Genomic DNA, 26,048 nt, shown 5'->3' with positions numbered 1-26,048 from the left:
TCTTATGAAGTTTTTAATTACATTGATAACTATATATGTTTCAAATATAGACAAACATAAGCCTTGGCAGCAATATCTATTAACATAGCCTATTCAATTCATCTCAATTCAGATTATTCATTTGTTTTTATAGTTATTTAATCATATAGTTATATAAGGAATATCTGCTGAATACCTACTATGTCAGGTAACTTGCAGGTGCTGAGAAGAAAGGGATGAACAAACTAGACCTAACTGCCCTCATGGAACTTAGAGTCTATGGTAGAGAAAAGATAATAATCAATTATCAGGGATAAATAGATACATTTTGTCACTGAGCTTTGAATGAACAGATTAGATGCTATTGTTACTGGAATTGATTTCTCTGGCCCAAGACTACAAGAGACCAGATCCAATAGTGAAAGGCATAGGCAAGGCTTTATTGGGGCTAGAGCTCCAGCTTAGGTTCCCACTCCGACCAGTATGCTAATATGGGAAAGGGGATATAAGTGCCTCATTCTGATTGATTGGAAGGGCCTTGTCCTTATTGGTTGATATTCAGGCAATTCAGGCAGCGCACAGGTGCTTTTTGGAGACCTAGAATCTTCTGTCTTCAGTCTGGCTTGTATATGGGGCCTTGTATATGCAGCCAGGCTGCATTCTGGTTGTGCCCTGTAGGAAAAGGGTTTAACAATAACAGCCAACAAAAAGCTCCCCAGATATGTAATGTTTTTCACTTGGGGCTAGTTCCCATGGCCCCTAACTGTGCTAGTATGAAGTTGATCACTTATAGTTGGGATTCTAAGAAGGATTCTGTGAGAATGTGCTATTTGAGCAAATCTTTGAAGGGAGTGTAGAAGAGGGGAAAAGGAGAACATCGTGGATGATAGAGAAAATGAGGAACTGAGAGCCCCAGGGATTGAATTTAACTGACCTATTGGCAAGGATTAGAGTGAAGGAGATCATAGGAGATAGCAAAGTTCAGTGACTGGGGGGAGTGCGCAGAAGATGGACTAGCTGAAGGGTGGGAGCCTGAGAACTGCTGGCCTTTGTCTTGGGTTTTATTTTGTTCTTAAAAAGAAAGCAGAGGAGGAATGGTCCAAAAGTTTTCTCAGAGGAGGAAGGGATATCAGTCCTAATTCTCAAGTATAAGAGGTGTGAAAGATTAAAAAGCCACAACTTGTTGTGGTGGCCAGGAGAATGTGCCTTGCAGACCTCGGACTCCAAGGAAATTAATTTACCAAAGGCCCCAGCTGCTGCTCTGGCACCATGGCCATGCTTCCCACATGCTACCCCCAGCGCTTCCCGAGTGAGGCAGGAATACTAAGGCAACACTGCTCTTGGGAGACGTGAGTCCACTTTGATGGCTGCTTTTGCCTCAAGGACTCCTGGATGGTGCTCACCCATCCTTAGACTGCACAAGAACAGTCTAGAATGCTTCCCTCATGCCCCCCTTCATTCGTGTCAGACCTGCATCGCAGTCCTGTGACTCTCCTAGTCTTTTCTGGCTCCTTCCTCATTTTCTCTTACCCAGGTATTATCCCTAAGAAAGTCTTCTTTCCTTTAATCCCATTGTAGGTCTACTTCTCAGAAGAAGACAGATAAGAACAGACTCCAGGACTTCATTACCAGACTTCAGTTCAGGCAAATATCTGCAGAGCCTGCACAGGGATGAAGGCCAAAGAGGGTTTGCTAATGATGGTGGTCCAAAAGTCCTTAATGGCAGAGAGGATGGAGTTGAAAAAGACACATTTTTAAAAAATGGTATCTTTTGCATCATTTTAAAAGAGGTTGTTGCTTACCTAGCGACAATTATTAAGACTATAAAGAAAAGATGTTTTAAGAAAAGGTATTGTGAAACATGCCTAAAAGGTATGAAAAGTGTGTCACTTCTTTTTATAGTCCCCTCATTGACAAGTGGGGGAAATTCTTTCATTCTTCACCAGTCAGCATCCCTAAATTCATTCTTCCTTTCTTTTCAGGTATGGCAGAGAGAAATCTCACACCCTACTCCCACCCCATGCTGCTGTTTGGGGGTTTTGCTGTCAGATCTCAAGTCCATTAGTGTGTGGTCTGATGCCCAGGACTGGGATGAGGCATACCTGGAGGGCTAAGCTTAAGGGGGCAGGCTCAGAGCAGACACCCCTCACCCCCAAACCTGCAGGGGCTTAAGAGTGAGTTTCTTCTCATTAGTGTCAACCTGGCCCTAGCACTGTGCAGGCTATCCAAGGATTCAGAGGGGGTAGAGAAGTTACTTGTAGGAGATTTTAGCCCAAAGAATTAAGGCAATCCAAGGCTTTTACTTCTCTGTTCAGGCCTCAGGAGACAGACACTCAGGGCCTGAATCATGCCTGGAGCTACTTATTCTTCTCTTCTACCATCAATAATTTTATACAAATTAATTTCTGTGTGAAAAGGCTCAAGGGTATTTTGTCCCAGCACAGTAGGGAAATTGGAGATAATTCTTTATACATAAGCCTTAGTACTTCCCCCCCCCAATGATTAGTAAAGCTACTTTCTTTCTTTCTTTCTTTCTTTCTTTCTTTTTTTTTTTTAAGATTTTATTTATTTACTCATGAGAGATACACACACACACACAGATAGGGGCAGAGACACGGTCAGAGGGAGAAGCAGACTCCATGCAGGGAGCCTGATGTGGGACTGGATCCCGGGACTTCAGGATCATGCCCTGGTTCGAAGGCAGGCGCCAAACCGCTGAGCCACCCAGGGATCCCTAAAGCTACTTTCTTAATCTCATACCACCAGCTTTCTTGAGTTGTTAGCCTTTCAGTTCTCCAGTGCAATAGGTTTGGAGATGATTGTTCACAATTTTTGAGGATTGGTCTGTTAGGTAATATAAATAAAAGCAGTGTGTGTTGATTTGGAATCATTTGGAAAGTTCCAATGTCAATATTTGACAGAAAAGACAGCTGAGAAGGCATGTTGGGTAGTAAGGAGAAAGTTAATAAAGGTAATGAGATCAGAGTGAGAACAATAATGAAAATCCAACTAGGCATGAGTATTTTTTTTAACAAGATCAAAAATTTCTAATTCACTTTCAGATTTGTAGAGACTGATATGTTGTAGTTGTCTGTGGCTTTTAGAATTGGCAACAACAGTTGTGATGAATCAGAATAATAGTTCAGCCAAATTTGATCAGCACTTTCGGAGAACCAGGTTCAGCAACCTAAGACTTCTTAAGAACCTTCCTAGATGCCTACATTTTACAAATCAGTAAAGAGTTTTCAATTTATTATTTATTTATTTATTTATTTATTTATTTATTTTTAATTTTTTTTTTAAATTTTTATTTATTTATGATAGTCACAGAGAGAAAGAGAGAGGCAGAGACACAGACAGAGGGAGAAGCAGGCTCCATGCATTGGGAGCCCGATGTGGGATTCGATCCCGGGTCTCCAGGATCGTGCCCTGGGCCAAAGGCAGGCGCCAAACCACTGCGCCACCCAGGGATCCCGAGTTTTCAATTTAAAAAAAGGAAGTGGAGAAGAAGATGGACATGGTTTTGCTGAGTATTTTCTTTTAAGTAAGGAAACATTTTTTTTTAAAGATTTTATTTATTCATTCATTCATTCGAGACAGAGAGAGAGAGAGGCAGAGACACAGGCAGAGAGAGAAGCAGGCTCCACACAGGGAGCACGATGCGGGATTCGATCCCGGGACTTCAGGATCATGCCCTGGGCCAAAGGCAGCACTAAACTGCTGAGCCACCCAGGCTCCCCAGGAAACATTTTAAAACTCAGCTACCATCTATTATCATAGTGGTTTAACTCTCCTGGAGTAGGAATGGCAAAATCCCAGAGGAAAGCTGGGTCTTTCCATAAGAAGGGAAGGCTGGCATTTTACAAACATTTCTCTCTCTTTCTCTCACTCACTCACACACTCTTTAGTTTGTACTTAATATTATTTTCTCTTTTCAATATTGACTCTTTTTCATAGATTAGCCCTAGTCCACAGATAAACAGTTGAGAACTACAGATTTTCGACTCTACTTTTAAAAAAGCAAGAAGTTTAAGATATTCTAGAAAGATAGAGATCTATTTCACTTTTTAAAATCTATGATGGTATTTTTAAAAAGTGTAATACTATTCTTTTTTTTAAAGATTTTATTTATTTAAGGGAGAGAGAGAGAGAGAGAGAGATCACAAGCAGGGGGAGGGGCAGAGGAGCAAGCAGACTCCTTGCTGAGTGCAGAGCCTGATGGGGAGAGGCTCCATCCCAGGACCCTGAGATCATGTCCTAAGCTATAGGCTGATGCTTAACTGACTGAACTACCCAGGAACTCCCCAAAATGTAATACTATTCTGACTACAGAGATTTTTTAAATTCATGTCAAATACTGCCTGCCTTGGTACATACTAAATTATTTTACTTTTATAATCTCTCATAGTAAAAGACTAAAACTTTCCTAAGCTTTTATTGTCAGAGGCCATTTAACTTAAATTCCTATATTCCTTGAATAATTATTTATAAAATTTTCAAATCTTTATGTTGAGAGAAATGGAGGCGGGACGCTTGGTGATCTTCTTGTCCTACAAAGTTTAATGTCCCATCTAGTGCAACATCAGACAAGAGATTTCCATGACCATTTTTTTTTTGTGGGGTTCAGATGTCAAGAATATGACCCATGAGGTGAACTGCAAGATTAAGCAGAGGAGCATCAACAGCCATCATTCGAACCAAGTCATTTATAGTTCTCCTCTACAACACACCTGCTACTCCAGATGAACTTCTGCTGCTCCGTGAAGTACCCTAATTTGCATGGACTTTCAGTGACCTATCTGTAAGCACACAGCAAGCACACACCTGCCTGAAAGGCTGGGCCCTCTTTTTAACTCACCACAGGGAAGTATAATAAAGCAAGACACCATAGATTAAAAATTATAGACATTAAAGAGGAAATAGGAGTAGCAAATGATGAGATTAAGTAATAATAGTGTGATAGAGAAAGGATAAGACAGAACCAAAGTTCAAATAAATTGATTTATATCCAGGAAATTCTCTGTGGGCTCTGACAGTTTCTTTCATGAAGCTGAAATGCAGCAAGGTAAAATTCTTTCATTTTCAGGTCTTGCAAAATGATGAACTCAATTTGTTGGAGAAAACTTGAGGGAATGGAGCTTGAGCCTCTGAATGCACAGTTGGCTAATAGGGTTATGATAGAACTAAGGTCCACAGAGAGACAATGGGTGCAGGCAGCTCCCAGAGCTTCTGGTAATCCACAAGGACACCCCTCCTTACCGTGTATGGTGTCTTCAAGTCTTGGTTGAGAAATACTAAGGTGGTAGGTGCATCTTTTCAGTGCATTTTTGTACAGGCAGTTTTAGGAAGTAATTTCTATTTCCTTGAAACAAGATTGGTTCTACTACAGAATAGGAGGATAAATAGGAACTACACCATGGGGAAGTAGGTAAAGGAATATGTGGGAGAGGAAGTCAGGAAGACTGGTTCATTTTGACTTTGCTGAGAACAAGAATTGTGTTGCTAAGGGGAGACTACAGCTATGTCTAGACTTTTGTCCTTACCCGTAAAATAAAAGTTTTAGATTTGATCTTTAAAAGTTCATTTCAGCTCTAAAATGTTCTAATGCATGATGTGTTTTCTATCTCCTGAGGAACCTCTCTCATGAATGTTCATTTCATTGCGGTGTTTGTCCTGTTAGAGATTTCAGACTAAAATCGATGTACAACACTGCTCATTGTTAAAACATTCTGAGGAGTCAAAATGCTCTTGAAGGAAATACATCATGCTACTTCATACAGATATGCTAAAATGAAGACACTACAATATAGATATACCAAAATGAAAATAAGAATTAGTATGGTTAACTAGAATAAAATGGATTGTACCTGTCATTGTTGCAAATGAAGTCACCCTAAAAAATCTTCTCATACAACCTGTTTGGCTGTTTGGGTTTTGTTTTTGCTTTTGTGTTTTTTACATTTTCTTTCTAAAACATCTTTCCTAAAGGTGAATTGCATTACTCCTGTCGTCTATTACAGCTGAAAGATCATTACTAAAGCTACAGTCATGAATAAAGTCATAGCCACAGGAAATTGACTTCTCATACATCGAAGACTGCAATTCAGGCTCTCTTGGCTTTCTTGACCCTCCTACAGTGATTTTTCTTTCAATACTTCAGTTGGTCATGCATCTGCCAACCCCACCATCAATTTTCTTTTTGTTTTTGCTTTGATCTGTGCCCTAAGCCAGTGAAAGAGGAGGTTCTTATTCTCGAAGACGGGGGCACCTAAGCTCATTCTGGCTTCTGGAGGGGTTTGGCTATCAGAGGCACAGCAGGAAATAAATAGGCAGGAGGAGAAGGTAAGATTTCTTCTCTCCCCTTTGGCTTTGGCTCTGGGGCTGTGTCCCTCTCACATAGCTGAATTCTCAGTTGGTCTGGAAACACTGCTTCTTCCATTTGCCCAAATAGCCTTAGGGCGGTAATGGGTTCCTGCTGTTGCTACTTCCTGGCTGACTCACCATCTTTTACTGGTTCCTTTAATCCTGCAGGTGACTCTGAAAATAGTACCTTTATTCAATTCTCTTCATGCTCCCGATGAGAATGTCTCCTGCTGACTAGTATGCCATCTTTCAAGAGTTTATAAAGTCTTCTTGTTACAGAATCAGCAAAAGTACATTTATCCCCCAGAAGGTGTACTTTGATTTTGAAGTTTAATAGTTCTGTGAATTTTTTAAAATAAAGATATTACATAAAAAGGAAACAGATTTCTTTGTAGCTGTAGTAAGCTTTTTAATTACTTTTGTCAATAATCACGCCAACCTGCTTACGGCCAGTACTTAAAGAGTTGACAATGCAACAGTCTCCATTATGCCTTTTTCTTTCTTTTAGGCCTTCCTTCTCACCCTACTGAAAAAGAAGTCAATCTCTTTTGCACCTCCCCCCTCCAAAAAAAGAAAAAAGAAACTTACCCAAATCTTTTTGGATACATTAATTCTTATCAGTGCCACTTTATACCTGAGAGAGCAACTATTTCTATTTTGTGATTTTTTTTTTCAGACTCCTTAATGTTTATGTGGCAATCACTGGTATAAGATTGACTTTCCAGTGTCACCACAAAACACATCATAAGGCATCCACAAAAGACTAAAGATACTAGAATAAGCCAACTGATAACTGAGCTTTGATATACTGAGCTGCCATCATCTCTCTTTTCACTTAACGAATTCTTTGAAAGGAAGTTGGAAATAAAAGGCAAGGAGCAAAATGCCCAGTTGCCCAACAGAGATTTCTTTAAACTAAAGATCACCTAACACATTTGTTTCTCCTTCCTTTTTTCTTGTTAACTATGTCTGATCCTGCTGTACAGGTGCTGGTTGATACATTTTCCCTGTGCTGCTTCTCTTTTTTCTTCTACCTTTAACTCTTCCTGGATTCAGAGTATTTATGAAAAGATTTTATCAAAGAACTACATTCTTGAATTGAGACTCAGAATCTCCTATCACAGAACAAAACTAAAAGGCAATTAAATTTTGTAAACTCTTTATTAAATGATAGCATTGTGACATTTGCCATGGGTTAGTATATGTAGCAAGAAAACTGTTCTACTTTTGATGGACAAATTTTGGTCACTTGTACATACTCCAAACTGTGGAACTTGCTACTGGGATAACAGAACATCTCAAAAATCAATGAAATCGATGCCTGTGGTATGCTACCTGAGTTTTTCCCCTCCCTTGTCCCACTCCTTTTGCTTTCTCCTTTTTTTAAGGGTTAAACTGGGTGGTTTTCAGAGTTTTACAAGAGAACTATTAGTGAAAAACAATCTGATACATTCAACTTACTAAGGCCCTACTCTTTCCCTCTAATCTTTCAGCAAGACCCAAGGGAGGCTAAAGTTTAGATCAGTCTATTCTCCACAAGAACTTTGATTCACTATTAAATTCCGTCTAATGAAGATGACTTTGCCATCCCACGGCCATCAGCAGGCTATGTGTGGGACAATGCAAAACCCACCTTGTATAGAGGAACATTGTTCTTTCTTCTTAGTTACTCCAGTTGAATAGAATTTCATGGAAATTCACATGCACAGGAGACCTGTGAAATCACTAAGAGTATTAATCTCTAGGGTGCCTTGGTGAGTCAAGTTAAGGAAATAACTATTTTGCTTAGGTACACACTCGTTCATGTCTTACAGCATGTCATGTTTATGATAAGAGCAAACAGCTGAGATAGAGACTCAGGGTGGGGAAGGAGGCAGAAAAAGGGATTTTTCTTTTCAGTGATAAAAGTTAAGGTTATAACTTAAAGAATGATGTAACTATTTGCACAGTATGCACTAATCAGATTGAATCTAATTTCTTGTCTTGCAGATAAGAAACAAAAAAAAGAGAATGTACAAGTTCTTTAAGCATTAAAGAATTAAAAAAAATTTTTTTTTAAATTTTTTTTTCATTAAAGATTTTCTGCTGAGTGAAGTAAGTCAGTCGGAGAAGCTGAGTGAAGTAAGTCAGTCGGAGAAGGACAAACATTATATGTTATCATTCATTTGGGGAATATAAATAATAGTGAAAGGGAATATAAGGGAAGGGAGAAGAAATGTGTGGGAAATATCAGAAAGGGAGACAGAACGTAAAGACTGCTAACTCTGGGAAACGAACTAGGGGTGGTAGAAGGGGAGGAGGGCGGGGGTGGGAGTGAATGGGTGACGGGCACTGGGGGTTATTCTGTATGTTGGTAAATTGAACACCAATAAAAAATAAATTAAAAATAATAAATGTAAAGAGAAAAAAAAGATTTTCTGATATGTCAACCATACACACTGAAAAGATCACAAATTGTGAAATAAACTTTGATTCTGAAATAAGCTATTCTAGTTAATAAAATTCTGTAATTACAATGCTTACTTCTGCTTACTAATAACTTCACACAGCACGTTAAAAATTAGGCAAAATAAGACAAATGTAACTATGTAAATAATATTTTTTTCTGTGGTAAAGATCCAAGTTAATGCCTGAGACAAAGATTTGTATTTTTAAGAAGCAGTACAGCAGGGGCACCTGGGTGGCTCAGTTAGCTAATCATCTGCCTTTGGCTCAGGTCATGATCTCAAGGTCCTGGGATCAAACCCCATGTGAGGCTCTCTCAGTATGGAGTCAGTTTTTTCTTCTCCCTCCATGTTTCTCCCCCTTCCCTGGCTTGTAATGGCTGTCTCAAATAAATAAATAAATAAATAAATAAATAAATAAATAAAATTCTTAAATAAAAGAAGCAATACAGCATTATATTTATATATGGGCTTTTAAATTCCACCATATACAACCTGTGTCACTTGTATACATATATTACTTAACGTCCTTGGGTCTCAGTTTACTCCTTTATAAAATGAGAATTATTTGTCTATGAAACTACTGCCTAAGTTGTATGTTAATGTGAAAATTCACTGAGATAATATATATAAAGCACTTAGAAGAGTATTTGAAGCATTAATAAATGTGTTACTATTATTAATATTTTATTCATTCAGATACCACGCATGCAACAACTTTGAATCAGTGAAGTAGAGATGCTTAACATTAGATTTCAAATAATGGTTTTAAGATATAATTCATATGTATTACTTAACATGAAGCAAAATGTTAATTCCTAATAATTCTTTTTCATTAAACTAGTTAGAAAAAAATGTATCATAATTTCTTTACCTATTTAATGGACACTTGTTTTCATATTTTGGCTATTATAAATAATGCTGCAAAGAACCTGTGGTGAGATATTTCTGAGAGTTACTGATTTCATTTTTGGGGAGTAAGTACCCAGAAGTAGAATTGCTGGGTCATTTGGTATTCTATTTTTAATTTTTTGAGGAAACTTCATAATGTTTCCCATGGTGGCTATACCAGTTCACATTTCCACCAACAGTGTGTGAATGTTCATTCCTTTTTCTCCACATCCTTATTATCACTTGTTATTTCTTGTCTTTTTGATAGATAACTATGGGTGAAAGAAGAGCTCATCAGTGAATTTAGGAAATATTTTAAACCAATAATTAAAACACGAAATTACAAAAATTGCACAATGAAGCTAACAGTGCTTAGAGGGAAATTTATACATTGAAGTGTTCATGTGGAAAAAAAGAAAGATATACTACCAGTGAAAGTAGAGAAACAATGGAAAAATTTAACAATGTTAAAAGATCAACAACATGGTTAGGGTCCTACCAAGAGAAATTAAGAAATGAGGAAAGGGAACATAAGTTATACGTATATCAGGAATAAGGGGAGATATAACAACATACAGATCTTATAAAGACATTAAAAGAAAAATAAGAGAATAGATGAACAACTTTTTTTTTTATTTTTTATTTTTTTATTTTTATTTTTTGAACAACTTTATACCTACATCTAACAACTTAGATGAAGTGGATAAATTTTTTGGGAAATACAATTTACCAAAACTTATACAAAATAAAACAGAAAATCTGAAGAGCTGTATTATTTTTATAAATTTATCAATTGATTATAAGAACATTTTTTCCTCTTTGTTTCATACCTGATATTTTATCAGACAGTCTTAATGTATTTGTGTATGCCGTGAATCCCTTTTGTCTTTCTGGGTGGCTATAGCAAAATACCACAGCCTGAGTAGCTATAAACCATGGACATTTATTTCTTACAATTCTGGAGGTTGGAAGTCAAAGATCAGGTTGCTGGGGAGCCTGGGTAGCTCAGCTGGTTAAGTGTTAACTCTTGATTTTGACTCAGTTCATGCTTTCAAGGTCGTGAGATTGAGTCCTGTGTTGGGCTCCTTGCTGGGTGTGGACCCTACTTTAAAAAGAAAAAAAAAAAGAAGGACTGCTTTTTCACCAAGAGCTAAATATATTCTCAGTCCAACCACATTGGCAGCCTTGCTTGAGGCTCTGCATTCAGCAAGGAGTCTGTTTGGGACTCTGTCTCCCTGTCTCCCCCTCTAAAATCAATCAATCAATCAATCAATCAATCAATCTTATAAAAATCAGGGTGTCAATGTGGTTTTGGTGAGGACTCTCTTTTGAGTTGCATACTTCCTGTTGTATCTTCACATTGTGGAAAGGGTGAGGGATCTCTCCTTGGTGTCTTTTTTATAAAGGCACTAATCCCATTTATGGGGGCTCTACCCACATAACCTAATTGCCTGCCAAAGGTCCTACCTCCTGATACTATCATATGAGGCAATAGGATTTCAACATATGAGTTTTGGGGGGACACAGTTGTTCAGATGATAGCACCTTCTCTGGAAGTGAAGAGAAGCTACCCTTTTCAGAATAATGCACAAATGTGCATTTATGCATAAAGAAAAATATACAAGATTACAATAGAAAATTATTGCATTGAAATACAATTATCAAAATATTTGTTATAGTATTTTATGTACTTTCTTATTAACACCCAAAATAATCGGATTAATTAGTAGATCTAATAACTATAATTATTTCAGAGTAATTTTGAGTGTAAATGCTATTTTGAGATAGCTGAAATAACAGTAATAGGATATCAAACAATCTCAGATTGCTATTGGCATTTTATACCTGATTTTGATAGATTTGGCTTTTTTTGTCAAATATTACTTAAATATGAAGTTCACCATGAATACTTCAAGTCTGCAAATTATATAAATAAAGGTCTTACCCAAAGTGGTGCTTAGTAATAATTATTATTTTTCACTTTAGCTTTTTCTTTTGCTCCTAAAATAGTGGTGGCAATCAGGTTTGCATAAGATTACTAAACTGTTGTGAAAGTTCCAGAATGTTGCATCTAGGGTTGCACTTTATTTCAAGGAATGTGGGCCTGTTTAAAAAGCAGGAAGAGATTTGGGTTCTGGAATAGAAAAGTTGGGTAAATTAGTTGTATCAAGTTGCTATTGTTTGTATTTTGCGAAGAAATCTTTGAATGAGGAATAAAGGAGGATGAAACTGCTCGAAGAGGAAGACAAAAGATAAAAAAAGATGAAAAATGGCACAAGAGAAACACAAAACGTGGGTCAATCAAAGGTTGCTTTTTCTAACATCTTACTCTGATGAAAGAAGCTCTAGAATAGGATTTTTGGAATACACCAAAGGAAAATGTGTTCTCTGTGCTATATACTTACTTAGGTATTTAATCCGGGGAGTTCCTTCCTATAGATATGTGGGGTCTTTGTGTCCTCTACATTCCCCTCTTCCGAAGGTCAGTTTTTCTTTTTTTCAGATTATTGGTTAGTTTAGACATGAATGTTTGTAAGGAAGTCAGGGGAAAAAAGACGCAACATTGATGGCCTGTATATGAAAATAAACAATCAGATTAAAAGTATAGCTGAACACAGGTTCAGTTAAAAACATAAAGATCTTTGAACCAATTTTCCATTAGCTTAGGGAAAAAAGAAGAGATGAGATGGAATCAGGTAGGATGTCCTACCAGACTTTGATGCTCTCTGGCTTGGCATAACTGTATGCAGAGCAATAGCTACATGGCCTTCCTTATTGAATTGAGTCTATAGATACCCTCACATATAGGAATCTTCCTAGGTGGAGATATATATGTTAAAAAAGATTACATGACCCTTTTCCTATTAAAAAGAGTTTGAGGCTACCATTGAAAGTGAAGATGAGAATATAAAAACTAAAGAACATAGGTTCTATAATTTAGTGAGAGAAAATTGAAGGGTTTAAATGAAGATGAAATAGATTAGCAAATGAATAGAGGAGTTTCAGAAGTTAATTTTTTTCCTTAGATTTCTTTTATCAAGCACAAAGAAGAAATCTGAAAGTGATTTCTCTCTTTCCCCCTATTACCTCTGTCATATCCTATTGGTTAGAAGCAAGAACTCACATTCAAAGGCAAAAGATTTATAGGATCTCAACATGGGGGCCCGTTGGTTCTGTCGACTGTAATTGACCCTCTGGCTTCCAACAACGCATGTCCCTCTCGCATTTAAAATACATTCACTCTGTTCCAAGTTTCTCAAGACTCTCATCCCATTATGTCTTCAGCTCAAAGTCCAGAGAAAATGGGTGCAGGTATGGCTGAGGTTCCCAAGTGTGATCCATGAAGTATAGTTCCTGGGGCACCATTCTTCTCCATCTGTAAGACTGTGAAACTAAAGGTGATATGAAGCTAAAGTTAGTGGTAGTGCGAGTATAGGCTAACAGCTGAAGACATTCTAGTTCTAAAATAAAAAGGGAAATAGAGGTAAAAAGGAGTCATTGGTTGAAGCAGGACTGAAATCCAGCTGGCCAAACTCCAGCCAGTATTCCTTCATTGGGCTTCAAGGTTTGGATTTCCAGGCCTCCTTGGCTCTTGGCGCCATCCTCTGGCTTCGTGGTCCTGTCCTTTGAATAATTTTTTTTTTTCATTACAGGTAGTACATGTTTGCAGCTGAGTTGTTTTATCCTCCTACTTTGTGGCAGCAGGATTCCGGGGAATCTCTTTTGTTTTGTATTCTTCATCCCTTTTGGTCCAAGCTGGAGTCCCGGGATCGAGTCCTACATCGGGCTTCCTGCATGGAGCCTGCTTCTCCTCTGTCTGTGTCTGTGCCTCTTTCTCTCTCTCTCTGTGGCTCTCATGAATAACTAACTAAAATCTAAAAAAAAAAAAAAAAAAAAAAAAAAAAAAAAGAGCTCTGTGGGTCTTCTCTGGATCTCAAAGGAGTTCTCTCCATTAAATGCAAGTCATATCTATGGATTTTTTTTTTCAGGTAATCTTTTCTCCAGCTCCTACATATATGGCTAAGGGACAATGGCCTTAAGCTTCCTAGAGAGCATATAGTCAGATGGAGAGGGTCCATATGGGACACCTGTAATTTCTTGAAACACCTTTTGTATGACTAAATACTCTGATTATTTGATCTGAGATTTTTAGCAAGAGGTTGCAGAGTCAGAACCTTAGCATTTTTCTAGAACATGTTTTCCTGACAGTGAAAATTTTAGCATCTTTTGCAGTCTGGAGAGATTGAAAACTTCCCAAATCATCCACACTTGGCTCCTTTTTTCAATCCTTTTTTCAATCTATCTCTTTCCTCTTGCATTTTACTACAAGCAGTAAGAAAAAAAACAGCATCCTCAACACGTTGTTGGAAAGTCTCCCTCCTGAACTTTATGGGCAACTAATATTCGATAAAGGAGGAAAGACTATCCATTGGAAGAAAGACAGTCTCTTCAATAAATGGTGCTGGGAAAATTGGACAGCCACATGCAGAAGAATGAAACTAGACCACTCTCTTGCACCATACACAAAGATAAACTCAAAATGGATGAAAGATCTAAATGTGAGACAAGATTCCATCAAAATCCTAGAGGAGAACACAGGCAACACCCTTTTTGAACTCGGCCATAGTAACTTCTTGCAAGATACATCCACGAAGGCAAAAGAAACAAAAGCAAAAATGAACTATTGGGACTTCATCAAGATAAGAAGCTTTTGCACAGCAAAGGATACAGTCAACAAAACTCAAAGACAACCTACAGAATGGGAGAAGAGATTTGCAAATGACATATCAGATAAGGGGCTAGTTTCCAAGATCTATAAAGAACTTATTAAACTCAACACCAAAGAAACAAACAATCCAATCATGAAATGGGCAAAAGACATGAACAGAAATCTCACAGAGGAAGACATAGACATGGCCAACATGCATATGAGAAAATGCTCTGCATCACTTGCCATCAGGGAAATACAAATCAAAACTACAATGAGATACCACCTCACACCAGTGAGAATGGGGAAAATTAACAAGGCAGGAAACAACAAATGTTGGAGAGGATGCGGAGAAAAGGGAATCCTCTTACACTGTTGGTGGGAATGTGAACTGGTGCAGCCACTCTGGAAAACTGTGTGGAGGTTCCTCAAACAGTTAAAAATAGACCTGCCCTACGACCCAGCAATTGCACTGTTGGGGATTTACCCCAAAGATACAAATGCAATGAAACGCCGGGACACCTGCACCCCGATGTTTCTAGCAGCAATGGCCACGATAGCCAAACTGTGGAAGGAGCCTCGGTGTCCAACGAAAGATGAATGGATAAAGAAGATGTGGTTTATGTATACAATGGAATATTACTCAGCTATTAGAAATGACAAATACCCACCATTTGCTTCAACGTGGATGGAACTGGAGGGTATTATGCTGAGTGAAGTAAGTCAGTCGGAGAAGGACAAACATTATATGTTCTCATTCATTTGGGGAATATAAATAATAGTGAAAGGGAACATAAGGGAAGGGAGAAGAAATGTGTGGGAAATATCAGAAAGGGAGACAGAACGTAAAGACTGCTAACTCTGGGAAACGAACTAGGGGTGGTAGAAGGGGAGGAGGGCGGGGAGTGGGAGTGAATGGGTGACCGGCACTGGGGGTTATTCTGTATGTTAGTAAATTGAACACCAATAAAAAAAAATAAATTAAAAAAAAAAAAAAAGGAAAGTCTCCCTCACACTATAACCAAATATACTACTTACACATCCTGTTTTCCATATAATTACAGAGACATGATCTCTAAATATCCAACCACCATATAATACATTTGCTCCTTTCTCCAGTTTGCTGGGACGTGGCTCACCATTTCCTCTGAGCCCTCGGTGGCAGTGTCCTTGAAGTCCGTATTTCTATGAACAGTGTGTTCACTGTGATTTAGGCTTTCTCTATCATGCTCCTCCCCCTGCCGCCCAGCTCCAAAGCTGCTCTGCTGTGTTAGGTCCTTGTGACAGCAGCCTTGTACTTGCAGGTATCAATTTTCTATACTGCATAACAAATGATGACAAGCTGATAGCTTAAAACAATACATATCTATGATTTTCATAGTTTCCATGGGTTAGGAGTCGAGGTACAACACAGCTGGAGTGTCTGCTCCAGGGTCTCCGCAAGCTGGAATCCATCTGTTGACCAGAGCTGCAGTCTTACTAGAGGCTAAGCAAAGATCCACTCTGAGCTCCCCAGGTTGTTGGCAAGATTCTTGTCCTTGTGCATGTGGGTCTGACATCCCTATTATCTTACTGTTGGCTGGGACTGCTCAGTTCCTAGGCTGCCCACAGTTCTTGGCCCTCCAATCCTCTCTTTAGACCCCCTCACAATAAGATAGTTTACTTCCCAAGCCTAGCAGGACAGCTTCTCTACTCCCTCTCAAATAATATTATTTTCCCCATTTCTCCACATTTTAGGCCACAGAAATAGTGATAGGATAATTTTAGGCAAAACCTCCATGTTTTGTATTTGTCACATTCTCTACTAATTTAATGGTATGTCTGCCTCAGATACTGAGAATGCTATGGTTTTATATTCTCTCCACTCCCTCCCTTTAAAAATAAAAATAGAATGGAAGTACTTTGGGGGACAAGCAGTACCAGAATATAATAAAACAGAACAGATTGCTTTCGTTTTGCTACTAATTCATCTTTGAAAAAAACAAAATAGATATGCAGCTATTAACTATTAGAAAATAAGTATGCAATATAAGCATGGCGTTTCCTTATTTATTAATAAATAATGACAAGAATAACTACAGTTACCTTCAATGATAATAGTTTATTCAATAGAAGAAATTCGTTAAAAACTAATAGATGCTTCTGGATACTATCACCAGCAATATGACTCCTTCCAACCATTTACAATGAAGGACTCCATTTGCTCACCTTTGTACATAACGTAGTGGCTGCACTGAGTCAATTGCTATCACGATGTCAGTGAAGAAGTATTCAGCTCTATCTATAGGGAGCCTATCTTTGAATGGTTCTCACCAATAGCAACTCAAATCCAATTTTTATTTTTATTTTTTCTTACATTTTCAACTTCCATCAGACTAAGTTAGTTCTTGGCACCAGTTTATCCAATTTCAAGGAGTAAGATGATTCTGAATGGAGCATCAATTCCCCTTTAAAATTTATATACTTATCATTTACCTTTAATTCTAGGGTGCCTCTTTTCCAGATCAGGACCTCTTTGTTGTTTACCTGGACTACCACAATTGGCTCACATTTCAAAAATTCTCAAACATCCATTTGTCTCAGCTGTAGACATTTTTTCTTCATTGCCAACATAGTTGTGTTAAAAACAACCACCACCACCAACACCAAAACTTTTTATTCTCCTTCCATGAAAACTTTTTCAAAGGTTCATCAAGCATCGATGTGGTAAACTCTAAATTTATAATTATAGCATGAAAGACCTCCTGGCTTACCCTACCTAGCTTTAGTCACTCTTTCACATGCACTTGCTACATCAAACCTCTCATTACTCTTTGATTACTGCAAATATTTTCATGATTACCTTGCTTCGTTCTTGCTTACAAAAGTCCATCTACTTCTATTCTCTCTTCCACCAGAGAAAAGCTTATTTGTCCTTCAAGTCCCCTCTTAAATTGTCACCACTTGTGTGATGTGTTCCTTGATCGTTTTTCCTGTCGAGGCACAAATACTTTCTTCTTTACTCCTATATCATCTTAGATATTTGGCATTGTGCTTTTCACAGCTTGTTATAAATACTTATGAATCTGTCATCCTATGATAAGCACCATGTCTTTTTTTTTTTTTTTCTGGTATTCCCTGACACCAAACACAGGACTTTGAAGGCCTTGTAGAAGGATCTGAAAAATTAAGTAGAGCATGTCTCTAGACCTAGGCAAGACTCTCTAATGCTGCTAGAATAAGATTTAAAAGTAGCCCTTCTTGAAGGGAGAAGAAATGTGTGGGAAATATCAGAAAGGGATACAGAACATAAAGACTCCTAACTCTGGGAAACGAACTAGGGATGATGGAAGGGGAGGAGGGCGGGGGGGTGAGGGTGAATGGGTGACAGGCACTGAGGGGGGCACTTGACGGGATGAGCACTGGGTGTTATTCTGTATGTTGGTAAATTGAACACCAATAAAAAATAAATTTATTATTAAAAAAATAAATAAATAAAAGTAGCCCTTCTTTATCCTTAGCACACAATAAAAATTAATGTCATCCACGATGGGACAAGTTGATACCATGAACCTTCTGATATGATGTACTGAGAAGGACCCAATATCATTCCTGTGATATTCTTACCAACAATGAATAATCAGAGTTTAATCCTGAGAAAACATCAGGGAAATCCCAATTGAGCAATGTCTTAAGAAACTGTCTAGCATTCTTACAAGTGTCAAGGTTATATAAGATTAAGAAAGATTGAAGAACTATTCCAGATTATGGGAGAGTAAAGTGACAGGAAAACTAAATATGTCATGTAATGGGGGATTAGATCCTGAGTGAGAAAAAGAACACTGGTGGATAAATTGACAAAATCCGAATGATTTCTATAAATTAGATAATAGTCTTGCCTGATATTAAAGCCAATTCCTAACATTAATTTCTTGATTTTGTAGATAGTGTCATGGTTATATAAGATAACATTTATGAAATATGGGTAAAAGGTGTATGGGGATTCTTTGTCCTACTTTTGCAACTTTTTTGGTAAATCTAGTATTATTTCAAAACGAAAGTTTAAAAAATTCTCCAATTAGAAGTTAATAGAATTTGAACAGAGAAGGAGGACTTTGCACTTGGCCAGTTTTCCTCAGTCAGTCTACAGTTACTTATGAAATGTTTACACTCTTCCAGTTATTTATTTATTTTTTTCTACACAGGAAGAGGGAGAAGCAGGCCCCATGCCAGGAGCCCGACGTGGGACTCGATCCCGGGACTCCAGGATCTCGCCCTGCCAAAGGCAGATGCTAAACCGCTGAGCCACCCAGGGATCCCCCACTCTTCCAGTTATTATGTTAAGTTAGATGCTGATGCAGTCTCTGTGCTTCTGGAGTTTGCATTCTGGGTGGGGAAAGACATTTATTTAAAAAAAAAAAAACAAGACTACAAACAGGTTTTTCTGCCACTAAAAGCTCTTTACCACGAACTAGGCTGCTGGGGCAGAATTTAAAAGTATTGCAATTTTGGTTCTAGTGCTGTAAATTTAAGTCCTAATATTCTAACTTTAAATCCTAAATCTACCAATTTACTCTATATTCATTATCCCTTACTTTTGTGTTGTAAGGGCATCTCCCCTAATAGGCAAGTAAGAGATGAGATTTGCTTTCTCTTTTGTCTTTGTATCTTCCCCCAGTTTGCACCTAGTACACAATAAATGACAAATAATTATTTGTTTATTATAGATCTAAACTCCTTAAAATTTGTTCATGTATTTTGAAAGTCACAAAATAAAAATAGAGAGTCCTAAAGGCTCCATAGAGAGAATACACATTCTTCAAAATAAGAAACAATTTATAAATTTGCATATGTGTATATATACTGCTGTAGACATCAGATAATATTAGATATTGATGACCTGTATAATTTCTATTTAAATGATAAATAAGTTTTAAAAACTGAATATCAAGTGATAAGACTGTGTCTATTATTCTTTACAGAAATTATTCTATCCTTATCTCTGAAGGGGGTACATTGACCAAATAATTTGCCTTTGTTTGCTGTCAGTAAAATTAGTACAGTGGTTTTGGAAAAAGTGTCCTGACATTCAAAGTTCAAAAAACATAATGAAGTATTTGTACTCATGTTTAATTTTCCGGCCCAAGTAATAAATGACACTATAAATATAGATTTCTTTAACTTGAATGGATAAACTTTGTTTTTTGCTCTTCACGGGCCTTAAAGTACAAACTCTTATAGATGAACATTCTAGTCTCCGAATGATGATCTAGATCTTCACATTTTAAGCTTTGGATTGTTCACTGTGCAAAAAATGTTTTTTTCAACCTTTCATTCAGCTTTCAAAATCCTTGTTATGAATAGACTTTTTCTCTCTCTCAGGGCCTTTTAATTTTTAATCACTTGTCTCAAATGCTGATCATATTTCTGAGAAATTACTTTATGTAAAAAATGGAGCAAGATAGAGTTGCCACATACCTTTTTATCTTTCCTATGAAATTATTTGGACCTAAATTTGTGGTAACAAGGCTGCTTCTAATAGGTTCTGTTGCCATGGAAGCAGGCTGTTGAAAAGAGCAAGACTCAAATCCTCCAAGTCTTTGCATGTTTATACCCATACTCATAAATATACGAATATTATTTTTAGATGGCAAAATATATAAAATAGCTCTTGTTGATCATGCAATATTTTTCAAGAACAAAAGTTACAGATGCCAATAGAGTTGACCTTATAAACAATCAGGATTCTTTTACACAATAAGTTGGTGATCTGAAATAAATGTTTAAAAATATTTTTAGGAAACAGAGAAATTATCATTTGAGATCTGAAATGAAAGAAAAAAGGAAGGAAAGAAAGAAAGAAAGAAGGAAAAAAGAGAAAAAATACCGAACTGTTTGTTTACTATGTATGTGTGAACACAAGTATGTGTGTGCCATAAGAATAAGATCAATATCATACTTTCTTTTTGTATTCTCATTGCTTAGACTAGTGCATCACACATAATAGGTGCTCAATAAGTATTTGTTGAGTGAATGAAGACATAGGGAGAACAGACAGTAATGCCAGAGTAAAGAGACCTGGTTAACCAGGGTATGGGCACTCCAAGAGAAAAAGTAGTATCCTTCAGAGTGTCATGTACATGAAACCAGCCAGACTTAGCTAGATCCCCCTATTAGGGTGAGACAGGTGCTTGGGCAACTGAACACAGAACAGTAGAACACACAAGTAGAACACTTGCACAGTGTTCAAGAGCTATTGGCCATCTTAGGACTTGGGAGATAGTAATAGGAGACTAAAATGGAGTAATACAACCATCCAACATGTGGTTAGGCTATAGGGTTACTTGGAAATCCAGGCAGACTGTCAGTCCATGGGTAATCTAACAACTATTAATGAAATATATGCCATGGGGATGGTATATGCAGTCATGGGAGGATTTCTAGACAAAGGTACAGGTGTCTTTTCCTAACTATTGCAATGCTACATAGGGGTTTGTATTTGACATATTCACTCTTTTCCAGACTATAATTGTATATTTTTAATAGCCACATCAAAAGAAAAACCATAATTTCTTTAAAATTTAAAAATATTTTAGTATGAAATAACTTTAGGCAAAGTTGCAAAAGCAGTACAGAGTTCCTATATAACTTGTGCTCAACTCCCCTTAATGCTAGCATCTTACATAAACACAGTACAATGATCTAAACCAGGAAGTGATAGTACACTAATGTCAACTAAATTGGGAGCCTTATTCAAATTTCCTCTTTTTCTCCACCAATATGCTTTTTCTGTTCTAATGATATATTCTAGGATACCACATTGTATTTAGTTCTCACATCTTCTTAGTCTCCTCCAACTTGAAGTCACAACTTCTTAAGAGAAAATTTTTATTCTTTATTAGAACAAAATGTTAAAAGTTAAATTCTCACTACTATGATTGGTATTTCTTGGGTCCTTCCCCACTTTCAGAGCATGGCCAAGAAAAGGAAATAAGAGTCTGTGTTTCTTTCAAGAGACTTGCAGCTCTTTTTCCTGGGCTTCTCCAATAATTACTTTGCATTGTTTAGCTTTGTAGTTTCTGCAGAATTTGGGGGACCTTTCAAAATCACTGGACCACTTACTTTTTAGTTAAGCAGTTGCAGCAATTGTGAACTAGAGTAGAAGAGAGGAGAAGAGTAGAATAGAGAAGAAACCAGATGGGCTTCATTCAGCAGGACATCGTGTTGCTGAGAACTAGGAAATAGGTATTAGGAATTAAGAAGGTAAATACCACCTGAGGGACAGAAACGAGGACTGATCTCATTGGCTCAGTGCTACACAAGTATCATAAATAAGTGGGGTGGGTACAAAAAAACAGGACTTGTGTGATGACCAGAAGCACAGTTTGTTATGAAAATGGGAAGTGTCACTCTGGCTGAAAGTCAAGAATGAAACAGACTATGGGGACCTAGAGTATATACACCACCTTGAAAGAGGGTAGCTGGTATTTACCTCTGTGTGTTATTTATAACCAGAATGTGAGCTCAGTGTTGCAGGATCTCAGATGCTTTTTTCAAGAGTACTTTTGTTTCTCCAAAATAATTTTATGTGAAAATTCTTATTTTTAAATGTAACTAATTGGTCTCTGCATACCAGTTCAAGAGTTTCTCTTGAAACTCCTTCTATTTTTGAATTGTTCAAGAATTCCCAGGACTTTTTCTCAATCAGAGCTCAGTGTTCTTCCAAATGCTGTTAAGGAGAAAAAAAGAAATCTGCTGTCTGATCAGTCTTCTCTTGCTTTACTTCTTCCTGCCATAGAATGGTCATTCTTAAAGATGGGTTTGAACGAGTTTTAGTCTACTGCTGTTGGGTGGTCTTTGCTGATCCAGATCTTTTTAGGCCATGGTTGTCACATTGAACTTCCACATTATAGCTCTCCTCATTTCACATCCCTCCACTCAGCCACTGCTCTCTAATGCCCAGAAAACATGTTAGATTAACTTTGTCCCTCGGAGCTGCCAATGTCATCTAGAAGCTCTTCCCATGACAGTTTTTCTTGACAAAGTCTTTGGCCTTTTGGTGAAACTCCAGTCTTTGGCCCAGAAACCTGCATTTCACAGGGCACATTTATTTTACTTGATTCTTTCATCAGTCCTATGTGATTTACTCTATACTAGCAAGACCTCTCAACTCTGAATTTTGAGAAGTAGAGACAGTAGGGGTTGACACTTCCATTTTTTTTTTTTTCAGTCCCAGGAAGCTGAAACTTCATCACACAAATTCACCTACCTCTTCCTAGTAACCAGCTCTACTGAGGTAGCTTTGGCCTAAAACACTAAATGAACAAACGAATAGTCTGATTACAGCTGTCCTGAAGGACAAAAAGTAGGGGTCACATTGTAGTTTCATAACTCAGTGGTGCCATTCAAATGATTCAACCCAAAACAAAGAAGGTATGGTCAAATGTGACCCATAATTCTCATCCTTAGACGTAGGAGAGGTTGCCCTAAATTTAAAAATCTTCCCTCAACTAGTAGTTAATATAATCTTTGCCTTGATATACATCCTGGTCCCCGATTTGAACAGTATGATAAAGTCATTTTTAAATAGGAAGTCAATTTAGGAAATAAAAGAGAAAAATACAGAATTGTTAAATATAATAATTTGACAGAAAAATCTTACTTCCCCATTCTGAAGTTGGAATTGAAAATAAGCAAATTAAAAAAAAAGAAAAAGAAAATAAGCAAATTGATAACAAATCTTTGGTAGGCAGTAAGTGCAATTTAGATATTTGTCTTAATATATGCATTCAAATATCTGTAAGAAAATTTCAGCAGCCCCCGATATATTGTGTAGATACAGATTTGTTGCTGGTTAGATCTTTCACTTAACCTCCTGTACAAAGTGAACAGCCAAGGAATGCTACAGCCCTCACTGAGTCTGCAATGATTCACTCTGTGGCCTTTTAACAAGAAGTAGCTTGGATACCATTGATGGCAAGGGTACAAACGCTTCTGTTTGTGAGAGTCTGTGTTTCAAAGATTTGTCGGTACTGAATTTCCTCCTTGATCAGGAACAATACTTTATTTTGCTTTTTCTTTGCTTCTACTTTTTCCTGAGGGACCTAAGAATTGTTTCAAACTTGTACCATGTATTAACTTTCTGGATAGGCTGTAGCAAGTTCATGAGCTTTGAGAGAGAGACAACACTTAGGGAAAAGCTCCCAGACTTGTGGGAAGGACCCAGGAATCTTGCTTTTAGCTCTGGAATGCTGAGAGCAGCCCCCTACTCACTGGTAATGGGAGAAAATAACATTGGCTCTGTGGGCCTCACAAGACTGTGTGAGAAATAGAGCATTATTTATTTGATAAATCCAGAAAGTACAAATATAAAATAGGGTGAAAAACTGTATTAAGTTTTAAGATTAAAAAATTACTGTTAATCTAATTAAAAAGTCAATATATGGTTTTTGTTAGTATACTCAATTTTATCAATGACAGGAAAAGAATCGCATGATATGGCTAAATTGCTCAAAATGTTGACCTACTATTTATGTATTCTTTAAGAAAACCATAAAATAAAATTAAAAAAAAGAAAACCATAAAATACTGCTCTTTTCTTTTTTAAAGATTTTATTTATTTATTCATGAAGGACACCGAGAGAGAGAGGCAGAGACATAGGCAGAGGGAGAAGCAGGCTTTCTGCAATGAGCCCGATGTGGGACTCGATTCTGGATCCCAGGATCACGCCCTGGGCGGAAGGCAGACTCTCAACCGCTGAGCCACCCAGGTGTCCCAAAATACTGCTCTTTAACACGGTAACATAGGTCAAAATGTTAATACTAGGCATCCTTATTACTTCTTTTCCTGAGAAAATAATTGCAACATGAAACAGAACTCTGGATAAAATAAGTCCTGGACACAAATTCCAATTTGTAGTTTACATTTCCTCAATCTTATACCCATTTTAGGCATGAAATTCGGTAATTGTTGTCTTTTTTCCTTTGAAGATTCACATTTGCATTTGGGTGTAGATGTTTTGAGAATCTGTTTTTGAAAAGTAGACTGGTGCAATGGATTTAGAAAGACCATGATCAGTGATCCATTCAACAAAAAATAAATTTTACCACCCACATGGTGTTATCACAACCTTTTTCATAGAAGAGAAATAAGTGTTCAGAACAAATTAACTCAGAGCCTCTCCAAGATTTCTCTTTAGAAGTCTGTGGTCTTCCATCCAAGTACTAACCAGGTCTGACCTTGCTTAACTTCTGAGATCAGATGAGATCTGGTGTGATCAGGATGATAGAGTGAGGCAAACCAAGAAACAGATTCTTAACTATAGAGAACAAACTGATGGTATCAGAGGGGAAGTGTGAGTGGGGATGGGTTAAATGGGTGATGTGGTTTAAAGAGTGCACGTGTAATGAGAGCCTGGTGATGTCTGGAGGTGTTGAATCACTATATGGTACATGTGAACTCCAAATTACATTGTAAGTTAACTACTTGGAATTTAAATAAAACGTTTTTTAAAAAAGAAATACTTGGAATTTTTTCTTAATTGATATTTCACATTAATAAATTGGCATCCTTAAAGGCTGGAAGTCAGGGCATTTGATTAAGCCCAGTTACCATGAGAATAATCTTCAAGATTTAGTAAAGGATATTTTGAAAGATGGGCCAAGATGATTCCCATGATGAAAATCAGTGTAATGATATTAAGGGCAAACCATTCAAGTCCATCATGGCTTCAGGCACTTCAGTGGATTCCTGACCTAAGTCACCTCTTCCTAAAAGTTATTGCCAAAGTTTTTACACAGACCAACATTTAATTCTACTGACTTTTTAAATACTCAGTTCATTGATTAAAATAATTGGATAAAAATGTGGAGTATACAAAATGGCTCATTTTAAAATGGATTCAGACATTTTACAGGTGAAACCAACTAAGTCTTCCCCCTCCAGTATAAAGATACATATGGCTGTAAAGGGAGATTTACTTGTGTCCAAAAAGCAATATTATAAAAAGGTCATATCACACACATACCATGACCTTTTGTATCCACAGAAAAACACACAAACACAAGCACATACGCACACTTTCACTTGCCACTTTATAAAGCTCTTAGCATGGTATGTCCATACTACCTTTGTAAGACTTTAAAAAAAGTGTAATTGAAGAATGACCCAAAGTGAAAAATATAAATTTCAGAGGCAAAAAAATTGGAAATATTTTTCTTCTTTTAATAGGTTAGTTTAGATTTTTGTTAATATGACAGGCATTTGGATTTATACTTTTATAATATTACACTATACTTTAAAATATTTTCATATGGGTTTCTCTTGGAGTACAATTTGTAGAAAATTTGTGTATTAGAAAATATAGGGCTATATTAAAGGCTAGAAGAAGTTTAAAAAAAATAAAGACTAGAAGAAATTTTCATCACAAGCAAACGTTATAGATTTGAGTTCTCATAGCCATTTCTTTCTTAGCCAGCCTATGCAGAGCTGGGAAAGGTAATGTTATGCAAAAACTGCTTTCTGATAAATTGCCTTATCTAACTGATCTCACATTCAGCTCTTCCTCTTCTGTTTCTGGTACTAAGTCAGGTCGAAGGATGGTCACCAATCCATACTCCCTCTACCCACTTGAAAAAGGGATCTGATTTTGGATCTTGGAAAGTGCATTCTAGCTTTGAGAAAG

At 37.2% G+C, this 26,048-nt stretch overlaps 1 long non-coding RNA gene across 2 annotated transcripts in view; it reads left to right on the top strand.

Moving 5' to 3' along the window:
* LOC112645283 (uncharacterized) overlaps nucleotides 1-6,327 on the top strand; it is a 169,107-nt gene extending 162,780 nt beyond the window's left edge. The window contains exons 6-8 of one of the 2 annotated variants that reach the window (XR_003127034.2): nucleotides 1,558-2,153; nucleotides 4,607-4,780; nucleotides 5,968-6,327. This is a non-coding gene — a long non-coding RNA (uncharacterized LOC112645283). Of the gene's footprint in view, nucleotides 1-1,557; nucleotides 2,154-4,606 lie in introns of both variants that reach the window. The other variant, XR_007407723.1, reaches the window with a different exon arrangement.
* Nucleotides 6,328-26,048: the final 19,721 nt, after the last annotated feature.

The sequence above is a fragment of the Canis lupus genome, chromosome 32 (assembly GCF_003254725.2).
Source record: "Canis lupus dingo isolate Sandy chromosome 32, ASM325472v2, whole genome shotgun sequence".
NCBI lineage: Eukaryota > Metazoa > Chordata > Mammalia > Carnivora > Canidae > Canis > Canis lupus.
This window is presented reverse-complemented; position numbering and strand designations above follow the sequence as displayed.